The sequence below is a fragment of the Protopterus annectens genome, chromosome 9.part0 (genome assembly GCF_019279795.1).
Source record: "Protopterus annectens isolate FY-2018-M chromosome 9.part0, PAN1.0, whole genome shotgun sequence".
Lineage (NCBI taxonomy): Eukaryota > Metazoa > Chordata > Ceratodontiformes > Protopteridae > Protopterus > Protopterus annectens.
The window spans coordinates 590040467-590068230 of NC_056743.1; the positions used below are offsets into that span (position 1 = coordinate 590040467).

A 27764-nucleotide genomic window follows, 5' to 3' on the forward strand; every position below is an offset into this window, starting at 1 on the left:
TGACTGCACATTTTCTGTTTTGTCTTTGACCTGGAAAGATCCACTTACCACATCTGCACTTGCCTTGCTGTAAGTAAGTTAACTAGGGTACAGTAATTTCTCTTTGATTCAGTTAGGAATATAGTGAAGTATAGCTTAGATGTTTTCTGTATTTATTTGAGACTGGCCTGCAATGTTGTTTTAAATATTTCCTGTGATTTTGAATTCTGAAGTTACTGTAAGGATTTATTGAGTATTTTCTTGTTCTTTAATTATTTATTATTAAATATATTTAAACCTATCTTTGTGGCTGATATTTGTGAGACATATTTACGCTCTGAGAGTACTTGTATATCTATTTGGTGACATTGTGCAGGCCACTCCTAATAGCCTTGTTCTTGGTAAAACTACCATTTGGATTAATAGTAACATTACACAGTAGGATTGGCCACCTTTGTTAAGGGCTTAAAGTAGCCAATAAGTAGTGGCTGGTGGCGCTGGAATCTACCTTATAGTCTGGGCAGAAGGGAGCATAGTAAACTTGTGCCAGCCTTTCCCAGGTGTGTGCGTATAAATCAAACCTCAAAGTGTGTGTGTGTGTGTGTGTGTGTGTGTGTGTGTGTGTCAGCTACTTGAGATGGGACACAAAGCACTGGTTGGACAGAGAGGGTTCTGGAGGTCTTGGTTTGGCCACTCAGCTGAGATGTCAACCCCATAGCTGTGCCAGTGAGGAGTCTTATTGAGGATCTGGAAAAAGAGGAAGAAACCAGCCCCAGACTGACTGTGGTCTCTGTGTGCTGTTAAGGGAAATTGCACTTTACTGTGTGTGTACTTGTCATCCTCCCAGTGTGTACATTCCCCACTGTTGCCAGTGGTGAGGATTAAGGCTCCTTGATTACTGAACTAGTGTTGGGGCATCACAAGGTGCTAACCTTCTTCTTATCCCGAACACATATCTCTCTGGCCACACATACCTTCCATTATATATTCCTTACTAACTCATCACTCGCAGAACTTCATCTCTATTTTGTCTCATGCTAATCATCTTCTCTGTCCTTGTCCAAGGGCCTCCTTTCCACTACATAACAATACATTACTCTGTCTCTCTGTTTTTATATTCGTTCACATTTATATGAGTCCAGACATGGCAACCAGTTATAATTATCCCCTCACTATTTGAGTGCCTGTATCCAGTATTGTCTTCATTATAAAAGTTTCCTGTAAAGTATGTGTATTGTACAGAGCAGAAGGACACCACAGCTTCCAAAGCAAGATTTATTGCCTGTGCAGTCCATTCGACTCAGCACAGCTCCACCACACTGAATAAAATAATCACAAATGCTCGCAGAAATTTGGAAATAAGTCCATTAACACAAAAACAGCACTCCACAATGGTAATAAAATCCACAGGACAATAATCAAGTTAAGCGCTTTCACCTAACAAAGTGTCAGGCTTCCTCAGAACAATTATTACAATTTCTAAGTCCTATTATATAGGTATATCCATTCAAAAGGACCAATAGCAGTGTTGTAAATTAACTCAGACATAAATTTTAAAAGACACATACTGTTTCACAAGATATAAAAAGGTGAACACCTCTAAAAACATGTTCAGTTAATACAAATTGCAATTTGACTAATATATTTACATTGCAAAGAGATACAATTAGTCAAATGCCAACACGCTGTACATAATGTCATAATTTAGCTGATCTCAGTTTTAAAACACTGGAAATACTAATGCAATCATTCAAACCAGGGGGTTTGCCAAAGTCAAGTTTTATCTGCCAGTATAGTTCCGTATACTCCAGCTTGTTTTCCCAGTTACCACCCCTGGCATCCCCAGTTAACTGTTCTACAACCATAAACTTAAAGCTGTAGTTGGGACATGTTAGTGAATGTTTATAAAGTGCATTAGTTTCCTTCTGCTTAGAAATATCATATATGTGTTCATATATTCTTCTCCTGAGATTCCTTTCTGTCTTTCCAATATAAAGGCTAAAACATGATTCACACACAACCAGGTATACCACCCTTGCACAGGTATAATAACCATTACGTCTAAACCTGTAATTCCTAGTAGTTAAATTAACTTCCTCCTTTCCAATAATGTACCGACATTGATTACACCTATCACACCTGTAAGTACCCTTCTTCCTCTAGGTTCCTTCATTATAATAAGTAATTCCTCTCCTAATAAATTGTGGTAGATCAGGAATCCAACACCCTGTTTCCCTCATGTATTTTCAAAATAGCCCAATGTTTTCTGATGATCCCCTCCACTTCCACAGAATTACTAGTAAACGTGTGAACAAAGGCGCAGTCATATTCCACTTGGATGTGCTCATGATTCATAGAGTTGTCACCACCTTTACGTAACAATGGGGGATATTTAACTTCCCTATCACGTGTCAGTCCTGCCAAAGTGTCCACCATGTCCCTAGGGTAACCCTTTTGAGTGAATAATTCTTTGATAACATTCACCTCTAGTTCAAATATCTCATCATCACTACACATCCTCGAAGCTCTAATAATCTGTCCCTTAACAATGCCCTTTTTTTGATAAAAAGGGTGGCTACTCTCAAAATGAAGATATGAGTTAGAAAATGTGTATTTTCTGAAAATGGTGGACTGAAAACAATTGTTAACTGGGTCTTTGTACAATCTAATGTCCAAATAATTAATTTCCTGAGAGGAAACAGTGTGGGTAAATCTCAAAAATGGGGTGGTATTATTTATATAAACCAAGAAAGTGGTCAATTCTTCCATAGGTCCATCCCAAAGAATACAAATATCGTCAAGGAATCTGGTATAGTAAGTTATGTAGGTGGACTGTGTAGTTTCCATGATGTATTTTTTCTCCCAGTAGTATAGAACTAGGTTGGCATATGGGGGACACATGCCGCCCCCATAGCCACTCCACTTTCTTGCTTGTAGTATTCCACATTGAAAAACATATAATTGTTCCTCAATGGTCTCTAAGAACTCTGCAATCAAATTTATAGTGTTAGCATCCAGGTATCTAACTTCTGCCAGTACCTCCTGGAACCATTCAATGCCTAACCCATGTGGAAAGCTGGGGAATAATTCCACAACATCCACAGTGACCACAATAACTGTATTGCTGTATTTATCAGCAGTTGTGTTCCTAAGAAAGTCCCATGAGTCTTTAGTGATGTGCTTTAAGGAGCCCACAAACTTCTTTAGATGGTAATCCACAAATGTGGCCAAAGGTTCTGTAATGTATCCAGCCCCTGACACAATTGGTCTAAAGGCCAGTTTTTTTATTCCCTTATGCGTTTTGGGTATCCCAAATATTACTGGTATATGTGGTTTTTCCACATGTAAAAAAAATCATACAATTTCTTATTGATTGCTCCCTGTAACAAATGGTAGTTTAGATAATACTGAATCTTAGCACATGCAACATTTATCTAATTTCTGGATGCTATACTATATTTCACTTCATCATTAAGAATCTCAAACATCATCATTTCATAATCAGTCATATACATAAGTACCACACCCCCTATCGGGTTTCATAATTCTAACCCTGTTTTGAACCAATTCTTGAATCAAATTTTCTTGCAAATGGTTTAAATTTCTCACCATATCCTTATAATTATTTATTTTCCTAATGTCTTGCGCCACTAGTTCTTCAAAAATTCTCAAAACAGGATTAAGGGGGGGTTGAAGGTACTAGACCTCATCGGATTAAGTTCATTCCTACTACTTTCTTTAAAAAACAATTTGAGGTTTAATTTTCTCAAAAATAACTTGAAGTCCACCAAGCTGTTTACAACATTAAGTGGCCTGGTGGGTACAAACTGAAAACCCTTTGTGAATAATGAAATTTATTCATTTTTTTATCTCAAGATCTGTATAATTAAAAATATTGAAATTGTTTTTGGAAACATTTTTACCATTCTCTGTAACCACAATATCATCTCCGTGGTTTACCTTTCCATATATTGACCTTTCCCCTGACTGTTCTTTCTCATAAAGTTTCTGTTGTTGCTGTTCCAACCTCTCCCCTGCCCCCCTCCCCTATAACTGGTTGTATGAATTGTACAAGTTGTATTGTCCCTGCTTCTGTGCAATTCTTTCGCTTCTAGTTAGGGGGATTCTTCTAAAGGGATATTATGCATAGCATTGACATTCCTGTCTTCCTGAATGAATGCTTCTTCATGCAAATGTTCACCTTCCAAATTCCCAATATTGTACACCCTCTTAGGAAGTGGGTAAGTGTTCCCCTCCCTGTATTCAATTAGGTCCCTCTGTAATTTCCTAACCTTCCTTGCTAATACATTTTCACAGTGTGTATTTATCTCTCTAAACACAGCATTATATTTAACTTTTTCTACATTGAAAAGACAGTCATGTCAGTTTGTCATGTAAAGCATTCACTTCCTTAATAACATTATCTCTCTGCATTTCATAATTTCTAATCATTCACTTCAATAATTCAATCCCAAAATTATTAAACAGTTCCAAAGGTTCCTTGTGGAAAATATTGTTGTTGTCAACATTGTTGGGATATTTCCAGAGCTGTAGCCCCTTTGGAACCCTCCTAACTGCTACACATTCTTTTAAATAGTCCGTATCAAGCTGTACAGTTTTAATTGTAAAAGTTTCTCCTTGAATACCTTGAGAAGATCATTGTAAGTTTCTTGCAGTTGGGGTCTGTCCTCAGAGAAAACAAATCTCTTAGATGCCCATTTCTCAAAAACAAAGTCAGCTTTATTAAATTCCTGGTTAATACTCAAAGAACTCCCCATACCAGCGTTCACCGAATGTGAACGCATGTCCGCCATGTTAAAGATCACCTCCCTCAACTGTTCAGCTCCATTCTGATTGGTTGAGGCCGGTAAAATACCAACGACGTCACGTAGCTGCTGCTGGTGATGTCGTTGGCATTTTGCCTGCCTCAACCAAATTTTACTCTCTTCTTTCTGTCTCTTTAACTATAGTTTAGTTGCACTATTGTGATTGATTGCATTCAGTCATTTGATTACCACCTTAATAATCAAGACATATTTGTGTGTTTACCACTTTATTAATTGAACCACATTTTAGTGCCTTGCTGGTGCATATGCTTGTAATATGTTTCTACTGTTTTGTATTTAGTGTTTATTTCTTGATTAATGTCTTAACTGAACCCCATTTTATTACTCTCTGTTGCCTATTCATTAGCTAGCTCAGTATTTAGCAGGTGCTCATTTGTTGGCTCTCTGCTGTCCATTGTTTATCTGTTGTGCAAGTGCTCACTTCGTAGAGTGATTTATTTGTGCTGATAACTACTTCTTCGCTACCTTTCTGCCACTGCATAACTCGGTAAGGCTTTTTGCAGCCACACTACCTGTTAATACTTATTGTACTGCTGCTATTAGGTTGTATTTCTGATACTTTCCCCTTTTTGATATACCTCTAAATCTTAGCATTATCTCATCATGTCTTTGGTCTTGTTACCTACCTCTAGTGTCATACTTTCCCCTTATCTATAGCCCACTGCTGTACCTAATACAGACTAAGTGATTAATGATTAACGTTCTATTACCAGCACTGTATCTAACCTTTTCAGCCAGTGCCGTTCTTTACCTACGTATCCATCTACCAACTATGGAGCTACAGACTAATTCTTTTTCCACGGCCATCTTAGTCTTCCAAAGCATCCTGTGGCAGTTTAGCAACTGCCTCATGTTTACTAATAATCCACTGCTATTATGTAACACAAAAGTCATCCGCGAGAGATGCAGTAACATTAACAAACTGCAGACGAGTTCTTAGATCTTGAGAGTAAACACAAACTCAGATATGCTGAGACAGCGAAACTTCTACCCATGTCCTTCAAGACATATTATAAGGCACCTCAGCCACACATAGTTTCATACTCATGTAAACCCATAACTCATGCAAGTACTTCAACATCAATGTCTAGTATTTCTTGGGCATATCACCAAGTTAAAAAGGCAATACCATTAAAGCAGACAGAGCCTACTGCTAAAATAAATAATATTACAGAAGTGTCCTAGTTACTGGTGACTCCAGTGGGCAGGTATACAGACTCTGCACTTACCAGATTGGCCAAGGACAGGGTAACCATCAGCTGAAGTGCTAGGATTAGGGATGTCACTTAGAACCTCTAGTTTATAAAGCATTCATAATATGACCATGAACCTGTCATTACTTTTGTTGGGATGAAAGATTTCAGGCAGTTGAACTAGGAGAAAATGCAGAGACATGTTGGTGGTCATTTCCATTATAAACAATCATAACAAGACTGCTTGCACCTGAATTCTTCAGTCACATAACCTCAAAATGTGCTGTTACCAAATCAGATACCTCTAAATAAATAACCCCAACTTGGAGGTCAAGCCTCTCATACCCCTAAAATCATATATACCAACTCCAAGGTACATGGTGTCATTCTAGGAAGATTCAGTTTGTGATAGCTTGAGAGTACATAGTAGACAGATCTTTCCTATTTTTTTAGGGATGAGCTGCACCTGCTATTCTAGGGTTTTTGAATTTGTCCAAAAAATAATAAATAATAATAATTCACACCAGAGTTACTTTTAGAGAAAGAAAAAATACTAGACAGTCTAGCTTGACCAACTCAAGTCTGCCAGACATTAGGATGGCTGTGCTTAACACAAGAAGTGTCAGAGATGCCTAATTTGGAAGCTTTCCTTTATCTAGAGAACACACACATATTGTGGCTACTGAGACCTGGTTCCAGTTTACAAACAACATTCCTACTGTTCCAGGGATCATCACCTATCATTTTTCCAGGACTAATGTTGGTGGAGGATATACTGGTGTCGGTGTGGACGTGTTTATGCTGTGAGGAACAAGCTGCTGTAGTTTGAACATTTTGTGGACTTGTTCCTTATCTTTGTGCGTATTTACTTGTGGTCGGAAATACAGCATGGATTCATTGGATGAGTTACCATCCATTTTTTTGCCTCGGAGGGACGAAATTAAAAGTTTGCAGTCAGAGATGGCCATCATGAGAGGGGAACTTACGAGGCTTATAGAGCTCATGAGCCAGCCAGCGCAATCCGCTAAAGGAAGTCTACCTGTGATGTCATCGCGTTCTACTAGTATGAGAGACAACGAAGATTTGATTCCTAACGGGCAGGGAGAGCCACGAGGTAGCGTGCAACATAGGAGCAGCACCTCTCATGGATCCTATTCTCGAGCAGTTGGTCGATTGGACCGGACTACCGGAGCTAGAGAGATCGGATCGGAGGCAGATTATGTTATCTCAGGGGCTAAACCCAAACGGATCCCGCCCAAAAGGACATATACAATGGTACAAAATACCAAACATCCAGGTACTGTTGTTACAGATTTCAATGTACATACAAATAACATTAACGCTGGCTGCAATAAGTTTAATTTTAATAACTTTGTAGCCAATAATTATGACTTTGACCAGAGATGTAAAAATAATAAAAAAGACGATAAAAGGGACAGTAATGAGATGTATAACGATAACAAGACACTGAAAGATTTAATATATGTTTTTGGAAAAAGATTAAAAGCATGTAATAGTCTACAAGTTGAGAATGGCTACTTGAAAAAATGTTTGGATACTAATATCGTACCTATGGGGTTAAGATTTTTTAAATACCCTATGGGTATAGAATTGGATGAAGAAACAACAATGCAATGTATGAAATTATTTGATGAATTTGGTTTTATGTTTATGCGTTTTATTATAAGCTGTAATGATAAAAAAATGTGTATTAATGAATGAACTAGAGGAGTTAAATGAGAATATTGTTAATGATTTATTGTATGATGAATTAGAATACAGTATGGACACACAGTACATATGGGTACAGAATCAAGTGGATAAAATATTTGAAAGAAAATGTAAGAAATTTAATAGGGACCTTGAACAATATGCAAAGGGCACAGCATATAGATGGGAATTTAGTGGTAATGAAAAAAAGAGGAAAAATCAAGATAGATGGAAAGGGAATCGGAATACCAATACCTATAGACAACAGTACAATAGGCCGAATCTAAGTAATAATAATGATGTTTTTTTAGAGAAAGATGGCGATTGGGAGGAAATAAACAAGAAGCAAAAACAAACACATTACCATCAAAAGGAAAATATAGATGGGTACAAGTACCAATACCACCAAGGGTGGACGAAGAAGAGATAGTGAAACTTAATACGATTACTAGTGGCTATAAACAATTTCATATTCACAACTATACTGATATGCAATTGAATAAAGAGCACTTCACCCTATTTAGTAAAGGGATGAAATTTGTTCCGGTGAGGAAATTTAATGTGGAGGATAGCATAATTGATGTAAAAAAATATATTAGAAAGTTAAATTTAGCAGTTTTATATAACAATAATAAAAACAGTAATATTAATAATGAATTTAGAGGAGAATTTAAGAAAAAAAGTGCTTACACCCCCTTACTGAATGGTACATTAGCCACGTTTGAAAAGATAGTGGTAGATGATCTTTACGCTTATAAGAATAAAGTGAATAAGAGTAAAATTAACTATAATTTAAACAAAAAGGAAGCGGCTATTTTGAAAGAAATGCAAAATAATAAGATGATAAGAATAATGAAGCCCGACAAGGGAGGTGGGGTAGTCCTATTTCATCAAGAGGAGTACAAAAATAAGATTAATGATATTCTCCTCAATTCTGGTAACTATCATCCATCATCCAGGAATGAAGTGAATATAGGGTATAATAAAATAAATTTATGCCTCGAAGATTTATTAATTGAAGAAAGGATTAGTATGGACTTATATAATTTTTTAAAAATAGAGAAACCCATTATTAGTACGATTATAGGTATACCTAAGATTCATAAAAACATATTAGATCCACCTTTTCGTCCTATAATATCTGGTAACCGGTCTAAAACTTTTAATTTTGGAAAGGTGGTGGATGCCTGGCTAAAACCTGTTTATATTTCAATAGAACATATCATTATTGATTCATGGGATTTTCTAGGCAGACTAAAAAATGAAATGATAACACCTGGATGTATACTGGTTACGATAGATGTTGTGGATTTATTTTCCAGCATACCTCATGACGCTGGATTATCAAGATTAGAAACTCAGATGGAAAAGGCCAGTCATTTAACCAATGATAAGAGAATTTTAATCTTGGAATTTATGGAAATAGTTTTAAAATATAATTATATATTATTTGAAGGAGAGTTCTATATACAACGTAGGGGTGCAGCAATGGGGGCAGCATGTGCCCCCATATATGCGAATCTCTATTTATATGATTGGGAGGAGGAATTTATTATAAAAACCAAATGGTATGGAAACATGTCATGTTACTTTCGTTTCTTGGATGATGTGTTTCTGATTTGGAAGGGTACCCCTATGGAACTAGATAAATTTAAAGACTATTTAAATTCAAGATGTGGTTGGCTTAAATTTACTTTTAATGTTGACACAAATAAAATAGCGTACATGGATACTTTGATTGAAATAGAAAACTATAAAATAAAAATGAATATACATAGGAAGGATACATTTAGTAATAGTTACTTGGATTTTTCAAGTTGTCATCCCTTAAGTCAAAAAAGAAGTATAATTAGAGGCCAATGCATTAGAGCAGCAAGGATGACTTCTGATTATGCTGATCTTGTGCTTGAATTGAGTAATATAGGTGAAATGTTCCTTCAAAGAGGGTATCCCAGGTGGTTGGTAGTGGACGTAACAGAATATGTAAGGAAAGAATAGGGTAAAAAATATATACCATTGCTAGGCAAAGGTCCCCTTAGAAAAGAGAATAATGTAAAAAAGGTGAATGAAGCAGAAAATATTGGTTATAATAGAGCATGTATAGTACAATACACCCCATGGAGTGGAGAGGTAAAGAAAATTATTTCCAATAATTGGAATTTATTTAGGACAGATAAAAAAAATTGTGGATATAGTAGGAAAAGCACCCAAGTTTGTGTCCAGAAATGGGTTTAACATGAAGAATGAGATAGAAAGGAAAAAAGGAAATGATAGAGAAATAGGGGCTGCAGGGGGGACAAAGAGTTGTGGTACCTGCAATCAATGCAGATATATTACAAAGGTGAATAGTATTATGTTGGAAGACACAAATCATACAAATATTATTTTTAAAAAAGGTAATTGTAGAACAAAACACATAGTATACGTGGCCAAATGTACAAAATGTTCCTGTTATTATATAGGGAAGACAGATAGGTGTCTCAGACAAAGGATATACGACCATTATTATAATATAAAAAGGCAAGATACTAATAACGCATTATGGAGGCATATTGCTAAGAATAATGGTTGTAATGAGTTTCACTTTGGCATATTGGATATAGCCAAAGAAAACCCGAGGGGTGGATGTATTAAAAAGAAATTAGGTGAGCTTGAGGCCAGGTGGCAAATCAAACTAAATTCCTCCTCACCCCCGGGTCTCAATGACCATATATCCGTAAAGCCCATTTTGGAAAATCTAGTTAGCTAGGGAAGTGACCCTAGTATTCAAAGGCAATATATTTATTCTCATTAAATTTTCTTATTTATTCTCATTAATTTTCTCAAATATACTAAGATAGAAGTTTAATCAGTATATGTTCATAAGTTTTAAAAATTTTGTGAAGTGATTTTAAGGTATTAATGATATATGAAGCAATTGGGATGGTTTTAAATGGTTATGCACACTGGCACTTTAAATATGTAATTGTTGTAATGACTTGTAAACTCCATTAGGGTCAAAAAAGTATTTAAACTGTGTAGAAATATAGTAGAGTTGTTCTGATGAAGTCTAATTAATTTAGATGAAAGCACTCAACCGTGTTTTTTACCTGCATTTTATTTATTAAACAAGTGTTTCACAATACACTGGTGTCGGTGTGGACGTGTTTATGCTGTGAGGAACAAGCTGCTGTAGTTTGAACATTTTGTGGACTCATTCCTTATCTTTGTGCGTATTTACTGGTGGAGGATATATCCATATTTATTATGGATTTCACTCCTATGCATTTCATCCCTGATTACATCAACCTTGATTTACAGGTGCAAATCACTCTCTTCACAATTTTACATTATTGGTAATTTCAAGACCCTCCCTATTTCATTGGAGGAACATACTAACTGTGTAAACAAACATCCCTGCTGCAAGTCAAACCAAACAACTTTTTATTAGGAGACTTTTTATTTAACCAGATATGAAGTGACCCGCTTTCACATATGCCAGTTGTTATACCCAGGGTTTTCTTGACATTATCTACTCCAGATCCTGGGAACATAGTTATTCTCCTTAAAACCCACACTTACTAGATCTTGACTTAAATAATTCCCCTGTCCTCTTCTCAGCTTATAAGCATTCATGTCCCTTGTTAAATCAGACCACTTGGTCATCTTGTTCCGTCTCAAGTCCAGCCTCCCTAGCCCCAATAATCCATCTATATTTGGGGACTTTATCAAAGCCAACTTATTACATTTAATCAACCCTTTTGAAAAAAACAAATTGCTCAATCACCCTGAATTCCCAAAAGTTAACAGTGAGGAAGTTTATAACTTGTTAAAGCACTGTATGGAGAAATTGTCCCCTTCTGTTCTAAGTAAAACAATAAATACATTAAATATCCAGTCTGTTGAGATAATAAAGGCATCACATTATACAACAAGAAATGCAAATTTGCAGTCTTATATAAACATTGCTCCTCCCAGCTAAATAAATAAATAAAAGGCTTAACCAAATTAGTAAGGAACTTAAGAATACTAATAGAGGTACAAGGGCTGCTTTTGAGCATAAGACAGCCACCAGAACTAAAGATGACCGTAATGCTATTTTTAGATATGTATGCATAATCTACAAGAATACCCTTTCATTCTCCGAAGTTATTGTAAACAGGAGTACCTACACAGAAAGAGAAACCATACATAACATCTTGTCTAAAAAATTAATTCCGGGTACTGTACCGTACCTTTGCACCCCCCACACACATACATAACATGTCAGGCTAAATTCACATCATCAAATCGAATAAGTCTGAACAACCTCTCCAAAAAAATAAACAACAACACTCTGTGGGGCCAAATGACATTTCTATCTGCTTACTGGTACAGTTAAAGCATCACCTAGTCAAAACTCTCTTAAACATCTTCAATCAAAGATGGCCCCTCCAATAACCCAGGTAATTATAGGCCCATCAGCCTTACTAGACTTAACTGTAAAGCCATTGAACAAATTAGTGTAGGATTAATCAGTAAGGACATGCAAGATTTTTAGAGTCTAGACCTTTCACAGCATGCCTTCTTATGCCTTATCAGATCCCTTGAAAAAGTCACCAAAGCCCAAGGTAATGGACTTCCTGTCCACATTGCTTGTCTGGTCATAGCCAAAGCATTTAATGCCATTCTCCACTCTGACATCATAAATATTGCTAACCTGACTACACGTTAACCCATTTGTAGCTCACTTTTTTTTTTGCCTGCTAGAACATAATCAGAATAAATGGCACCCTCTTCAAAAAAAGAAAAAAGGTATACAGTGGAATCCTTCAAGGTTATGTCTTGGTCCTTTTCCTATTTGGATTCTCTTTATTTGAAGTACGTGCAAATGCTAATAACCATCAGCCAACTAAAGCAGCAGATGACTGAAAACTAGGAATCTTAATTTCATCCTCAGATTCACCAATACTCCAACAAGGCCTTCATCACATTAATAATTGGTGTTGTAAACATGGTTTCCCCATAAATGCAAAAAAATGTAATAAAGCCACATTTGTAAAACTAGTGCTCTTGCACAGTACAATGTAAGTGGAATTCACATTAAGATTAACACTCTGATCCAGGATTAAGGAGTTACATAGACTTTGAGCTGTTCTTAAATCATCGTATCTCCAATATTATCAGAAAATCTTTCAAATGATCTCATCTCACCTTCCAGACCCTAATGCATCCTGAATCCATTTTACTCTGCCATTATTCACCACCTTATCTAATAAAAGGCTGCAGTTGGCATGTATAAGTCTAAACAACTACCCCAACTAAAAAGACCAGGTGGTCATCCATCTTCTGTTGAAAAATATTTTTAGGAAATAAAGTTAATAAAGGAAAAACGAAAGATACAACAGTCAAAAAATGTTCCTTCTTTTGAATTAGGGACAGTGTTGACTGTTGTATCTTTTGTATTTCCTTTATTAACTTTATAACCTAAAAAATACTTTAAAGGTGTGTCAGTGCACTAAATAGTCTAGGAATGTCCTAAACAGGACCCAGTAACATAAAGTACTATCATCTGCAAATAAAGAGATTTTCTCATCTTTCCAAATTAATAGCAAAAAAGAGGGTCGTGGATATCTCTGTCTGTCCTTTAAGTATAGTTCCTTCAAAATACTTTTTCCCACCTGTATTCTAATTGTTGATCCATCATAGACTCTTGTCACCAAAGCAATCAAACTCTGTGGAAGAGCAAAATTACAGACCTTGTCAATTTTCTTTTCTGAATCCGGATTTCTCCAGTACCATCATTGTTTCTGTGTATGTTATCAAAAAATTGCCTGCCTTCCACAAAATTTATTAACATTATCAGTGCTACTGCCAATCTTTTGGCTATTATTGCCATAAATATTTTATAGTCAGTGTTTAAAATTGAAATTGGCCTATATGATGCAGGGTCTTCCAGGTCTTCATCCTCTTTTAGGATTACTGCCACTATTGCCTTTTTTCATGTTCCAGATATTTCACTCCCCATCTTAATATTATTAAACAAAGTGTGCCAACTCTTTATAATTCCCCATTTTCCAAATATCTTTTGGAATTGTAGCCACCCTTGGGGTATACCCAGATGACTGTTTCTGGATTTGCAGCTTTTTTTCGTCTGTATTTACAGTGGTCATCAATTGTGCAACATTTTCCTCTTTCATTTTTAGTAGGTTTAAATTTTGAGGTGTTGTAACAAATGGTTGTCCATATCTCTAGCCAAACTTTCCATCTCATATAGATTCTCATAATATACTATTAATAATTCCAGTACACGTTCCAAGCTTCTCATTATTTCTTGGTCCTGTAGTCTTTATGCTTGATTAATGTTCTGACCACCTTCTATTAAGTTTTTGCACTAATATATTTTGAGCTCCTTGACTTTTCTCATTATACAGCTGCTTTATAGCTATTATTCTAAATTTACTTATACTATTGACATTTTCCATTGTTTTCTTTAATCTTAAGTCTTCTTCCTCCTCCGTTATAGTTTGTCCTTTCTGTTCTGTAGTGCCTGGAGACCTTCCAGATATCTTCTTGTATTACTGTTCAATTACTCTAGCTTTAATTTTAACTATATTTCTAAAGTCAGACTATGTTTTCCCAGGCTCCCATTAGACCAGATGGTCTAACTTCTATTTTCCCAAGAAGATCTTTTAATTACCCCCCCCCCCGATGCACAATCTTTAAATGTTTTCTTTTTAATAAGTATGTGAACAATGTCAGTGCCTGACTGTGTTTCTAAAGTCTTCTACATTTGGGTCTAATATTATTGGAGTATGGATCAACACTGCTATTTGATGTGTTTTGAAGTTGTGTAACATGTAAGCATGCTCTTGTGAAATATTAATTCTGTGCATTTGCCCCAGTAGCATATCATAATAAGTGAAAGGTATATTGTTTCCTGTGACACATTGATTCCTCATCTTACATGCACAAAACATTCACATGTGTTCTTAAGTGTTTCTCTTTGTTTGTAACAGTATCTTTTCTGGCTTTTGGACCTGTAAGGCCATTAACATTCCACATTAAAACTGTCAAAAAAGTCATCCTATTGTTAAGTTATGTTCAAATCTTCCAATGTTTATCACAGTTTTACATACATACAAATATTTCAAGTATGGGCATTAAAAGCCCTTTTAACTTGCCAATATACAAAAACACTTGTTCCTATAAGTGTCAAGGTTGTTCTTAAAAATATCTAAACTGGTACTTGCTTTAATGTAATTTGGTAGTCATTCCATGCATCACCTACTCTGTCAGGAACCAATTAGTACACTTCTCATTCCTATAGAATCTTTTCTCCCATTTTTAATTTCTCCAAGTCTTTTGGGTTTCTAATACCATGACGGGAATGGACCCCATTCCTAAGTCAAAGTATGATTAAAGTTCATGAAATTAGTATTGTTTCACTCTTTGATGTCAGCCAAAAGTGCTCTTCGCAGCACCCTCAATGTGCCCAGTAATGACTCCTTCTGCAATTCGTACGATGTTACATGAATTGGTAACACATCTAAATATGATTGTAAATTCTTTTTTTATAAGACCAGTTGCTCCTATTACTATTGGAACTGTCTGGGTATCTTTCTTCCACATGGCTCTCGTTTCTGCCTGCAGATCAAGGAATTTTATGACTTTGTGTGTCTCTGTACGCAAGACACTGTAGTCACTAGGTGTGGTGATTTCAATGATCAATGCTACTTTTGTCTTCTTTTCTTGGACCACTATATCCGGTTTTCTATCATCTATCTTTTGAACTGTTGGTATTGGGTGATCCCATGTGATATAAACTTCATCATTTTCTCTGATTCTTTGTGACTCAGGTTTCCATTGTTTTTCAGCCACTTCAGTACCATAATGTTTGCACACTCTCCAGTGTAACAGTCTCACCACATTATGTCTTTCAGTATACAGTCCCTCTGCCATTAGTGCGTCGCAACCAGCAACAAGGTGTGTGACTCTTTCCAATTTGGTTTTACAAAACCTACATATGTCTGTTTCTCCCACATGTTCAATGGACTTTGTAATCTAGTGTGTATGTAGCCCACTATCTTGGGCTGCCAATATTAACCTTTTATTTCTTGATGTGAATTCATCTCTCCTTAACCATTCCTGCATTCGTTCTTCATCAACATGAGGCTCTTCCAGAGGTTTTCTTTACTTGCAACTTTATGTTTTTTCCACATTTCTTGCCTTCTCATCTGGTCCTTCACCTTATATTCTTTCTTTTGTTTTTTTTAGCACATTCAGTTCCTGCCTGGTTTTTATCTACTTCTGGTTTGATTTCCATTCCACAGGATCTTCATAGATACTTCTCCAAAATGTATCTACTTCCTCCTTTTTGGCGGTCTTTCAATGACATACAGGTTGTCTGATGATTCTGTAGTACTTTTTGAAAACTCCAAACATTCCCAGAGGTAGTTGTCTCTAAATGCCCTATATACTTGAATATGATATTCTCTTAGATATCTGTAAGAGACACTGTACAAGTTCAGATATTGTAGCCTTTCATAATAACTTAAATTTTCACATCCATGAATGCCCTTGGTATAATTCCGCTGTACTCTTTTCAGTTTGCTCATGCTTGTTTTCTTATAGGGTTTCCATATTGTTATTCCATACTCAAGTTTGGGTCTAGTGTAACTAACAAACAACAACTTCGTCATTTTTGATTTCCTACACTTTATAAATCTTTTTATACGACATATAGTTCTGTAACTATCATTAACCATTTGGTTGGTATGATATGATTAGAAAAACTCACAGCTGAATCTACCCATATACCCAGGTCCTTAAATGAGTATACAGTTGCAATCACTGTGTGCCGTGTTAAATATTCACCTTTCAATTTATGTCTCCCAGATATATACTTAGTTTTTGATGTATTTATCAGTATATTTTTACTCAGTTTCCCTCTTTCATCTTTCATTTTCCATTCAGGCTGGCATACATATTTCTTTCACATTTCAAATAAATAAATAAGTAATCACCCCCACACTCATGTCTAATTTTTAAAAAATACTTTGCAAACAAAACACCCTCCATTCACCCAAAACATAGTCTTAATATTTACAACTTTATATAATACTACTTTCCAGTTTAGGAACTGATCTTCTAAACAGATTTATTGTTGTGCAGGTGTTAATTTAAAAAAAAAGTGACATAGTATGCTGCAGTGTGTGATCATGCCTGAAAAAGTGCAAGGATTTTTTTCTCACTCACCACTAGGGACATATTTACCTCCCCATGCCCAGGAAACATGCATGTATTTTTACCTTCATCTTTTATTTTTACATATTAGCTCTTAAAAAAAAAAGGTTTATGCTTTTAAGTCACTATTCAGTTACTTAGCCAGTCATATCTACAAAAGAACCAATGTCTTCCACAAGCATATTTATTTATAATTTATTTCCTTTCTCAGTTATGAAATTTCTGAATTTTTGTCTGCCCTTGCTTCTGTAAGAGATAGGAATTTAGCTTTTTAGGAACTGTTGAAATGACAGCCTCAATTAACCATCTTAACAACCCTTAACTGATTTTCAGGACAATTTGATTACCTCAGTATGGTTCTAGTAGGGGTGCCGCCCATCTACTAGCAGTAATACATTTCCCACCTTCTCCACCTCCCTGCTGACAACATACCCCCTTTCAGCTCTTAGAGATCTCTACATAGTGAATGCTGCTGCACCTATGATAATTAGATTGTTGAACTAGGAATTTGTGATTTCACTATTTATAGTTTTCCCTTCTGAGAATGATCTATTCTTTACAAAATCCATGAAAATAAATACCTTTACAGTTGTGTAACTATGCAATGATCAGCACATGCATTAAAAATGTAAAGTGTTATGAATAGAGTACTCAATAACCTGCAACCAAAGACTGCTGATTTTGTCCACAACTACACACCCATTGACTGCTAAGCTGTCCAGGATTAAATCCTATTGCATGTTTACTCCCGTATTATCTATATCTATACCCCATTCTAGGGGACGCCATCTTTCTTCTTTCACCCCGTACCTGGCTGCTGTGCACCCTGCTCTGGAGCTTCCTCCTACACCTTTGTGTTCCTGCACGTCCCTACACCTGACCAACTGAATGTACTATGCTTGTTGCCCAAGGAATTAATCCTGTACAAATTATTTCACTACCAGCTCCCTGTGTGACCTCCCTGAAAAAGACAGTGAAACCTTTGTGTTCCTGCATGTCCCTGCGCCTGACCAACTGAATGTACTCTGCTTGTTGCCCAAGGAATTAATCCTGTACAAAGTATTTCACTACCAGCTCCCTGTGTGACCTCGCTGAAAAAGACAGTGAAAGTATGTGGTGCCTCTGCTACTTGAAAGACTGTATCCATAACGCGTTTTAAATATATTGCTAGGTTAGGCAAGACCCCAGTCAGGTCAGCCAGCAGCCAAACTACCTCCTCCTTCTAGCATTCCTCTAGCCCCATTTTTTTCCTCATCTTTCTTTCCCCATACTTTCCCCACTCTAGTTCATCTCTTACCCTTCTTTTACACACCAGTTTATCTCCCTTCTCCCTCAACCAGATATCCCCTTAGCTGACTTACTTATTGCAATTAGGTAGCTGACCACTAGGTGGCACCTATATACTAGCTTTCTGTCCTTTTATTCTACACCTTACTCTTCCATATCTCTTTAAATAGGCTTTCTGACCTTTATCATACCCTCCTTGTTCTATCTCCCCAACTAAGTTCCTAGCTTCTTTTGACTCACTGGCTTCCCTATCTTCTCTGTCCTAAGGCATCTTAAATCACTGTCTATTCCTCCAACATCCTAAATCCATTCTTCCTAAGCCTCTTATCTCTCTCCCATACCTCCTACCTTCAGACTCACCTACACTCTCCTCACTTCACTGATTGTCTTCTTTGACAAACTACTCCTCAGTCTCTTCCCGCTCCATTTGCCCTGCGGGCTCACTCCGCTCCCCTGCCCTGCCCCCAAATTCCACCCGCCCCCAGTACCCCTAGCTTTATTCCTCCAAGACCACACCCCCACAACACTTGCTCCAATCACATTAATCATCTAATTACCAAACCACACCTCCCATTCCTCCTCCTACAAATTACCTCCAACACATTCTTCCCTATACCTGCCTATTTCCACACCTTTAATTCTCCTCCCACTTATTTTTCCCACCATGTCCACATCACCCACCCCATACCTATTCCTTTCACTTCTCTTACTTTTTCCTTCTCTCACAACTGCCCATCTCCTAACCTCCTTTGAACAACATTACACTCCACCTTTCACTTACCCTCCAAACACACTTCCACACCTCCACTAGCAACCTCTCTAAACTTCCTAAATATCTTATACAAACCCAGCTACCTTCTTCCTAAATATCATAGACTTACACCCATCAAACATACCTATCTAAATATCATAATCCTACCAGGCAATTTTAGTAAACACCTTTACCCTAAACACATAACTACCTTCACTCCCTACTAGATGGAGACATACATCCTAACCCTGGCCCAAACCATATCCCCACATCTGGAAAATGTAATACTTACACCATTAGCTCCATAGCCCCTTCAAAGCCCAAGAACTCTCTCCTCATAGCACATCTCAATATACGTAGCATTAACAATAACATTCCTCACCTCCACACCCTCTTAGATGTCCACCAATTTGATCTTCTATGCTTATCTGAAACTTGGCTAAAACCTACTGTTAAAGACAATGAATTAAACCCTCCAGGTTATAATATCATAAGAAAAGACCGCACTACCAAAAAGGGAGGAGGGGTCGCAATCCTATATAAAACAGAACTACAAATTAGCACTATAGACCTTAATCCACCTTTAGACAATAGAGCCAAAATGCTTATCTCCAAACTTCAAATCAACTCTTGCAAAGCCATAATGTTATTTGTTTATACTTGCCCCCAGGAAATAACATAAATACCGTTGAAAATATTCTTAACTGGACTTCTTTTAATCACCCACAAGAAACCTTAATCCTTGGAGACTTTAACATAGACTGGCAGACCTGTAGTAATGTACACCCCACCACCCATATTAACTTATACGGCTTTTCACAAACTATCATCTCCCCCACCAGAACTAATAAACCCAACAACAAAGAAAGTACCCTGAACTGGATACTTACTAATAATCCTCATCAAACGTACAAAGTAGGAACCCTCCCTGATGACCTAAGTGACCACACCCTCACCTATATTATTAGATATAAAACTAACCTAGCTTACCCTAACACTGTCAGATGTGTACGCAACAGTAAGAAATTTAATCCTGTACTCTTCCAGACAGAACTGTTCCAATGTAACTGGTCACCACTAAAATCTCTCCCACTAGATGAAGCAGTAGCCTATTTCAGTACCACATTCTTAGCCATCCTGAACAACCATGCCCCAGCATGCTCTGTTAGATGTAAAACTAAACCAGCCCCCTGGCTCTCTAATGACAATAGGCAAAAAATTCTTCTGAGAAACAAATCCTGGACAAAATGGCAAACTGCTAAGAATCCATTAGATCACCAAACCTTTAAGCAACTTAGAAACAGTACTAAAAAAGCCATCTTACTAGACAAAAAAACCTTCTACCACCAAGCACAGCAGACTTATCATAATAAACCACAAAAGTTTTGGAACAGCATTAACAAACTTCTTTACCCAGGACAATCCATCACTCCCAACCCACTAGGTTCCAACCCCAACAATCCCACTCACACTGCCAATGCCTTTAATTCCTTCTTTACCAATGCCATCCAATCTCTTGCCAGCCACCTATCTCCTGACACCTCTAATATTCCTACTTCATCTTCAATCACTCCCCCTTCATTTCAGTTACAACCTGTCTCTACTTCCACTATATGCTCCCTTCTCCTAAAACTAAAACCTACCACCCCCTCAGCTGACCAACTCCCAGCAGAATATCTTCAAAAAGGTGCTAAAGCCATTGCCTACCCCATATCCATTATGATCAATAGAACAATAAGCGAAGGAAATATCCCATCCATCTGGAAAATCTCTCACATCATTCCATTACACAAAGGTGGTAATTCTTATGACTTCTCTAACTACCGTCCTATAGCTCTGCTATCTCCTTTGGCAAAAATCATGGAAAAGTCTATCCATAAGCAACTGCTTAATCACCTTCTCCAAAACGACTTACTTGCCAACTGTCAACACGGCTTTAGACCATATCACAGTACCACCACTGCCCTGTTATCATTCACAGATTGTATTAACAAAAAACGTAACAAACGTCTTCTTTCCTCTGCAGTATTCCTTGATTTATCCAAAGCTTTTGACATGGTTAATCACCAACTCCTCTTACATATAATGAAATCTCTATCACTTGTTCCCTTAGCCATTAATTGGTTCAAATCTTACCTTGAAAACAGACAGCAGGCAGTACTCTGGCACAACAACCTTTCTAATCTCCTTCCCATCTCCCTTGGTGTCCCTCAGGGCTCCATATTAGGTCCGCTGCTATTTTCCATTTACATTAGTGATCTTCAGTTAGCAATTCCACACACTACATGCATTCAATATGCGGATGACTCTACTATCATCTGCTCAGCTACTTCTCAAATTGAATTACAAACCCTTACCCAGATAGCATTTAATGCTATTGAACAATGGTTCACACACCGTTGCCTCCTCCTAAACCCCAAAAAAACTAAAATGCTAATTTTCTCACCAACCCGTAAGTCCACACCCACACATTTCACACTCACATCTAACAATGGTACTCTTATTTCTCCCGACCCAACTACTAAACTCCTATGAATAACAATTGACAATAACCTCAACTTTGACATGCATATTAACAATACTATAAAAACAGTCAACAAGAAACTTGGATCCTTCTACAGAATCAAACCCTTTCTTACACCAGTAGCTAGGGCTGCTATAGCTAGAACTTACCTAATCTCTACTCTACTCTATGCCTCACCCATTTATACAAATCTTTCTAAAAACAACCTCAACAAACTAGCAGTATCCTATAACAATATTGCCAGATTTGCTACTGCCTCTCCTTTCAGAACTCATCACTGCCTTAATCTAAAACAACTTGGCTGGCTAGAGTTTCTACACCATCTACAATTTCTCCAGCTTACTACAGCCCACAAAACACTCTATCAACCCTCAAATACTCCAATACTCTCAAGTATCTTCACCCCCTACAGTAATCCTATAAACTTACGCTCATCCAACAAACTTCTTTTTAACACTTGCAGATCCAACAATTCAGCAGGTGATACCCTGTTCTCTAATACTGTTGGAAATCTATGGAATTTACTAGCTACCGATCTCACTTCTCTGTCTTCTCTTACACTATTTAAAAAGAAACTCAAATTATATCTAAATACACACTGGTTATGTTCCTGTACTAATCCAGACTAACTTTCCTATGTCTCATTAATAACAACCATTCATCTTTATGTATGTATACCTCCTTACGGACCTTGTGAAGCACAGTTGTGGTATTGTTATAAGAATGTTTATTGCTAGTATTGAAGTTAGTATTGTTATAAGAATGTTTATCTATTGCTATTAAAAAAAAAAAAAAAAAGTTTTTCTTTTTGGTTTTATTTCCTAACTGCTACTACTTTCTATATTTCAGTTTGTATATATCTTTACTGTACTTCTTTTTACATTGTATTTTTGCACATGTCTTGGACCTTTTCTCCCTGGGCCTCTACTGAAAATGGACATATATCCAGTTAGACTAGCCTTGTCATCAAATATAAAATAAATAAATAAATTATTCTCCCTCATGGTCACTCATTCTTTTTTTATTTATTTTCCATGAAACTATCATTACAAATTTATAAGAACATCTCACCTGACACAAATTCATTCCCTATTCCCACTGTTAGATGTACTTTTCAACAAATTCAAAGTGCCCATTAATTAGTCACTCTTAAGCAGTGGGATTTATGCTTTCACATTCTCCTACATCACATCTTTACAAATATAGTTGAATTATTGTTATTTATCCAGATAGTCCATCTCTTTCACAATCATCATATGAATCTAATCCAAGTTTCTTATTTTCATTTGTTAGCTCCTGAGTGTCCATCTAGTGGTCAGCCATTATTTTTCTTGAGCATAGAGAAAGTTTTTACTGGCTAACCTCCATTCTGACTTCTGGTAAATGCATTTTGCTCACGGATGATCATTCCACAGAACTTCTTTCAGATGAAGACATGCATTCTGTTGGACCCTGTCAGTTTCTTCTAAAGCTTGGACAACTTTCATGAAGACCCTTGTGCCAGGAGGGAAAAAAAAATAAATAGTGCTGGATAAATCAGTCCCATTTCCCTACAGCTCTTCATTGCTGGTATGAACCTGTTTCCTTCTGTGTCTAGTCACTCCAGAAGAGCTCTTGCTTACCTCCATTTTAAGAACTTTTCCTTGTGCCATTATTTAGACATCAGTTGTTTTTGTTGGAATATTTGGAATTTTAACAGAATGGGTCTTGGCAGTTTTGTGGTAGAAAGGTTTCGGGTGTACATGTGGTGAGCCCTCTCAGTCATTAAGTCTTGTTGAATAATTTCTGTCCATTTTCTTATTTGCTCTTTCATAAAATCCATGCAATTAGTACCTTCCATCTTTTCTAGTATAGCAGAAAGTTTGTTAAATTTTCAAGTTTAGCTTTGTCCTCTAATTCCATCAGCTTCTTTGTTAAATCTTCCTGTAAGACTTCATATTCACTGATTTTCCTTTTATTTCTGTATCATACTTTCAAAGCAGCATTAGCTCATTGGACTGTTTGCTTAGTACATCCTCAATATCATCAATTATTTTATTATTTAATTTTATATATTCCTCAAATGACCCACTTATTTTGAACACTTCAGAGTACATTCATCAGTTTTCTCCTCTAAAATGGGACACTGTTTTGTCTAATATTTCTGCGGCCTTACCCACTCCATGAGTGGCAACCATGTGGTTTATCCCAACTGCAACTGTTTTTCTCTTTTTGTTTTGGACAGGCTGTATCACAAAGTCATGTTTTCCTCTTGGTAGGAATTCAGAATGATTAACAATTCACTAGAAATGTTTTCCTTCTAAAATAATGTTAATTACTGGCTTTTCTATAGGGTTTTCATTTCTTGTGCTGAGAGAGTTAATGTTAACATGCTGTTTAGACAGAAACCATACTGGAAGTATCTCTGATGGAATTGTTGGCTAAGCCAGCAGTGACTGAAATACATCTTTTTCAGTGAACCATATTCAGCCTTTTTTTAATAGTGTGCCAAAACCAACACCATGAGTCCTTTAACTGTATCACTGTATTACTGAATAAAGAAAAAGTACAGTTGTGTACTTACCATAAATATAGATGTCTTGAGTGTATTCACTGTTGCAGTCATTACAATTGAGTTATCCTGCTGGCAGGCTACCCGCAGTCGGTCTGAATTCCAAAGTCTAGGTCCGGTGTTGGTTGCTGTCACCTCCTCCCTGACGTCAGTGTGCCAGGGGTATAAAAGATACAGTCAACACCATTTTCTTCAGTTTTTCTTGCCCCAGATGTCAGGTGCCCCCAAAAGGGTAGGCTAAAAATATGTCAATAAAGCATGCATGCACCAAGGTAAATTTTTCCCTCATCTACATGCAAATACACCACATAGGTTGTATAGAATAGAGAAGTACATATACGTTCCAGCAAAGATAAGGGGGGTGGTGGGAGGGTAACCTGGACTGCAACAGTGAATACACTCGAACATCTACATTTATGGTAAGTACACAACTGTACTATGTTCATCGTGTTTCACTGTTGCAGTCATTACAATTGGGTTGAATCCCAAAGCTAAGGTTGGGAGGCTGGAACTAAATAGGATTAGGAGTGGCTATGAGGCCCTGCAGAATTGCAGTGGCAAAGCCTTCCCTGGATTTAGAGTAGAGTGGTAAGTGATAGTGCTTTGTAAAAGTGTGCACTGAACTCCAGGTTGCAGCCTCTAAAATGTCTTTGGTTGGTACTCCTCTGAGGAAGGCTGCTGAAGTGGCTGCTGCTCTGGTTGAATGTGGCCTAATGCCCTTAGGCACTGATTTGCCATGTTGTGAATAGCAGAAATGAATGCAGTGGCCTATCCACTTTGAAATAGTCTGCTTTGAGATAGCCTTTCCTTGTGATCCTGCAGCATATGCCACTAGTAATTGCTCAGTCTTTCTGAAAGCTTTGGTTCTGACCAAGTAGAAGCGCAGCTGTGTATGTCCAAAGAATGCAGAAGTCTCTCACCCTTATTCTGTGGGTTTGGGTAAAAGGTGGACAAATGAATGGTTTGGTTAAGGGCCACACTGGACACTATCTTAGGCATAAATGTCGGGTTTGTCCTCAGAGAAACCCTATCTGGATGGAAAATGATAAAAGGTTCCACAGCCATGAGTGCCTGTAGCTCTGAGACTCGTCTTGCAGAGGTTATTGCTAGGAGCAGAGCTGTTTTCCATGCTAAAAATTTTATATCAGCTGTAGCGGCTGGCTCAAAAGGAGGCAGGGTGAGTTTTTCCGAGACATAATTGAGGTCCCATGCAGGTATTGGTGATCTCCTTGGAGGCCTTAAGTTTTTGGCTCCTCTGAGGTACTGCCTTAATAAAGGATGAGAAAAAAATTGGTGGCTCTGTATTGTAATGAGCTGAAATGGCAGAGGCATGAATCTTAATTGATGAGAAGGATAGGCCTTTGTCCAGCATCTCAGTTAAATATTGCAAAATCTGAGGAATATTCGGTACAGTCGTGTCAATCCCTTGTGCCTGGTTCCAAGCACACAATCTCTTCCATTTTTCGGCATAAGATTTTCTGGTACTAGGCCTCCTGGCCTCCAAAGTAACATCCATCACCACTTTAGAGAGAGTTGTGTTTTGAATGACTACGTTTTCCGCCATGCTGCCAGATTTAAGGTTTTGAGTTGGCTGTGCAGGATCTGATTGTCGTGTTGGGACAGTAAGTGAGGAATTTGAGGTAATGTCCAGGCTGAGTATTGAGACAAGTTCCTTAGGATTGGGTACCAGTGCTGGCGAGGCCAGACTGGGGCAATCAGTATCATTTTTGGCTTCTCTTGTCTGACTTTTAGGAGTACCTTTGGGAGGAGAAGCAGTGGAGGAAAGGCATATACTGTTAAGTTTTTCCAGCTGAAAGATAGAGCATCCACTTTCCATGCTTGCTTGTGATAAGTCCTTGTGCAGAATCTCTGTAGTTGACATTTGTGAATGGAAGCAAATAGATCTATGTCTGGGCATCCCCAATTCCTTGTTATCAAGCTGAAGACTTGCGGATCTAATTTCCACTCGTGGGGATCCATGAGGTTTCTGCTTAGTTTGTCTGCCAGAGTATTTATCTTTCCTGGCAGGAATTGTGCCTGCAGATGTACTTGGTAAGTCAATGCTGTGTCCCACAAAGTCATGGCTAGTCTGCATAGAGGGTAGGAATGAGTGCCTCCCTGCTTTTTTATGTACCACATGACTGTAGTATTGTCCGTCTTTATCAGTAGTTGTCCTGGATGAAGTAGATCCCTGAAGGCTGTCAGGACATTCTGAACAGCTAGCATCTCTTTTTGGTTGATATGTAGATGCATTTGGCTTGCGGACCATGTGGTCTGAATACATCTTCCTGCCATGTGGGCCCCCCAGGCATAATCTGTTGTTAATATCTGCCTGGCTGTGGGTAAAGCGAATGGCTGCCCCTTGTTGTGGTGACAGGCCTTTGCCCACCATCGAAACTCCTGTTGCAGGCAGGGAATGAGGGTAATTATTGTTTCCAGGCTGTGGCAATTTTGAGTCCAAACACTTTTTAGATACCACTGAAGTTTCCTCATATGCAGTCTTGCATATGAAATTAGCAGAATGCAGGATACCATGAAGCCCAAAGCCTGCAGAATTTTTCTTGCAGATAACTGGGTCTTTGTTACCAACATTTTGAAATAAGTAGTCAGTTGCCTTTGTTTGTCTGGCGTGAGATAAGCCATCTGGGCAGTTGTATTTAAGCTTGCACCCAGGAATATTATCTCTTGAGAGGGTACTAGTTTTGATTTCTTTTTGTTTACTGTGTACCCTAGGCATGTTAGTAATATTTTTACAAACACCAGATGCTGTAGTAGAATGTCCTTGTTCTCTGCTTGAATAAGGCAGTCGTCCAAGTAAGGATGTATTTGTACTCCTCTTTGTCTGCAAAATGCAATTACTGGAGCCAGGCATTTTGTGAAGACCCTGGGCACAGTAGATAAGCGAAAGGGCAGTGCAGAGAATTGGTAGTGCAATGAGCCAGCAATGAATCTGAGGTATCTTCTGCATGATTGTCTGATTGGGACATGCAGGTATGCCTCTTTTAGGTCTAAAGTCACAAGCCAAGCCTTCTTGCCCAGCATGGGCAGAAGTTGCTGCAGAGTCAACATTTTGAATCTTGGAATATCCAGATATGCGTTTAGAATAGATAGGTCTAGTATTGGTCTCCAGACTTTGTCCTTTCTGGGCACCAAGAACAGTCTTGAATAAAATCCTTGTCCCTGCTCTTGCTGTGGTACTTGCTGAATGTCCCTCGTGTCCATGAGGGATGACACTTGCTTTTGTGCCTCTGCCCATTGATTTTTTGGCAGGTCTGGCAAACCGTTTGCCCTTGGCAGGATGTGAAAGTGAAACCTGTAGCCTTGTGACACTATATCACACACATTTGTCCTGGGTTATTATGTGCCAATTTTGAGAAAAAAGTGCTAGTTTTCCCCCAAAGGTGCTGCCAGAAGATAAGTGCTTGGCGCAGGCAGGGGGAAGTCATTGGGACTGTTTCCTGTATGGCTGTGATTTGTCTTCTCCGCTTTTGGAGGTAGAAGTACCCCATTGTTTAGACCTGTATGAGCCTTGGGGCTGGGATCTGCCTCTAGGTCATCTGTACCTGCCTCTTTGTGGCCTATCTGACACTGGAAAGGACCAATTCTTTGTATGCAAGTGCCTGCTGAATCTTGGAGGCTGTACCTGTAAGAAATCCTTGATTGTTTGCATAGATTTAGCTTTGTCCCCCATTTTCTTCAACACCTCTTCTGCTTTAAC

General features: G+C 37.7%; 1 protein-coding gene across 1 annotated transcript in view; it reads right to left on the reverse strand.

Moving 5' to 3' along the window:
- The window catches only part of FAM136A (family with sequence similarity 136 member A), a 167536-nt gene that overhangs the window by 86997 nt on the left and 52775 nt on the right, over positions 1–27764 (reverse strand). The gene's annotated exons all lie outside the window — the stretch shown is intronic.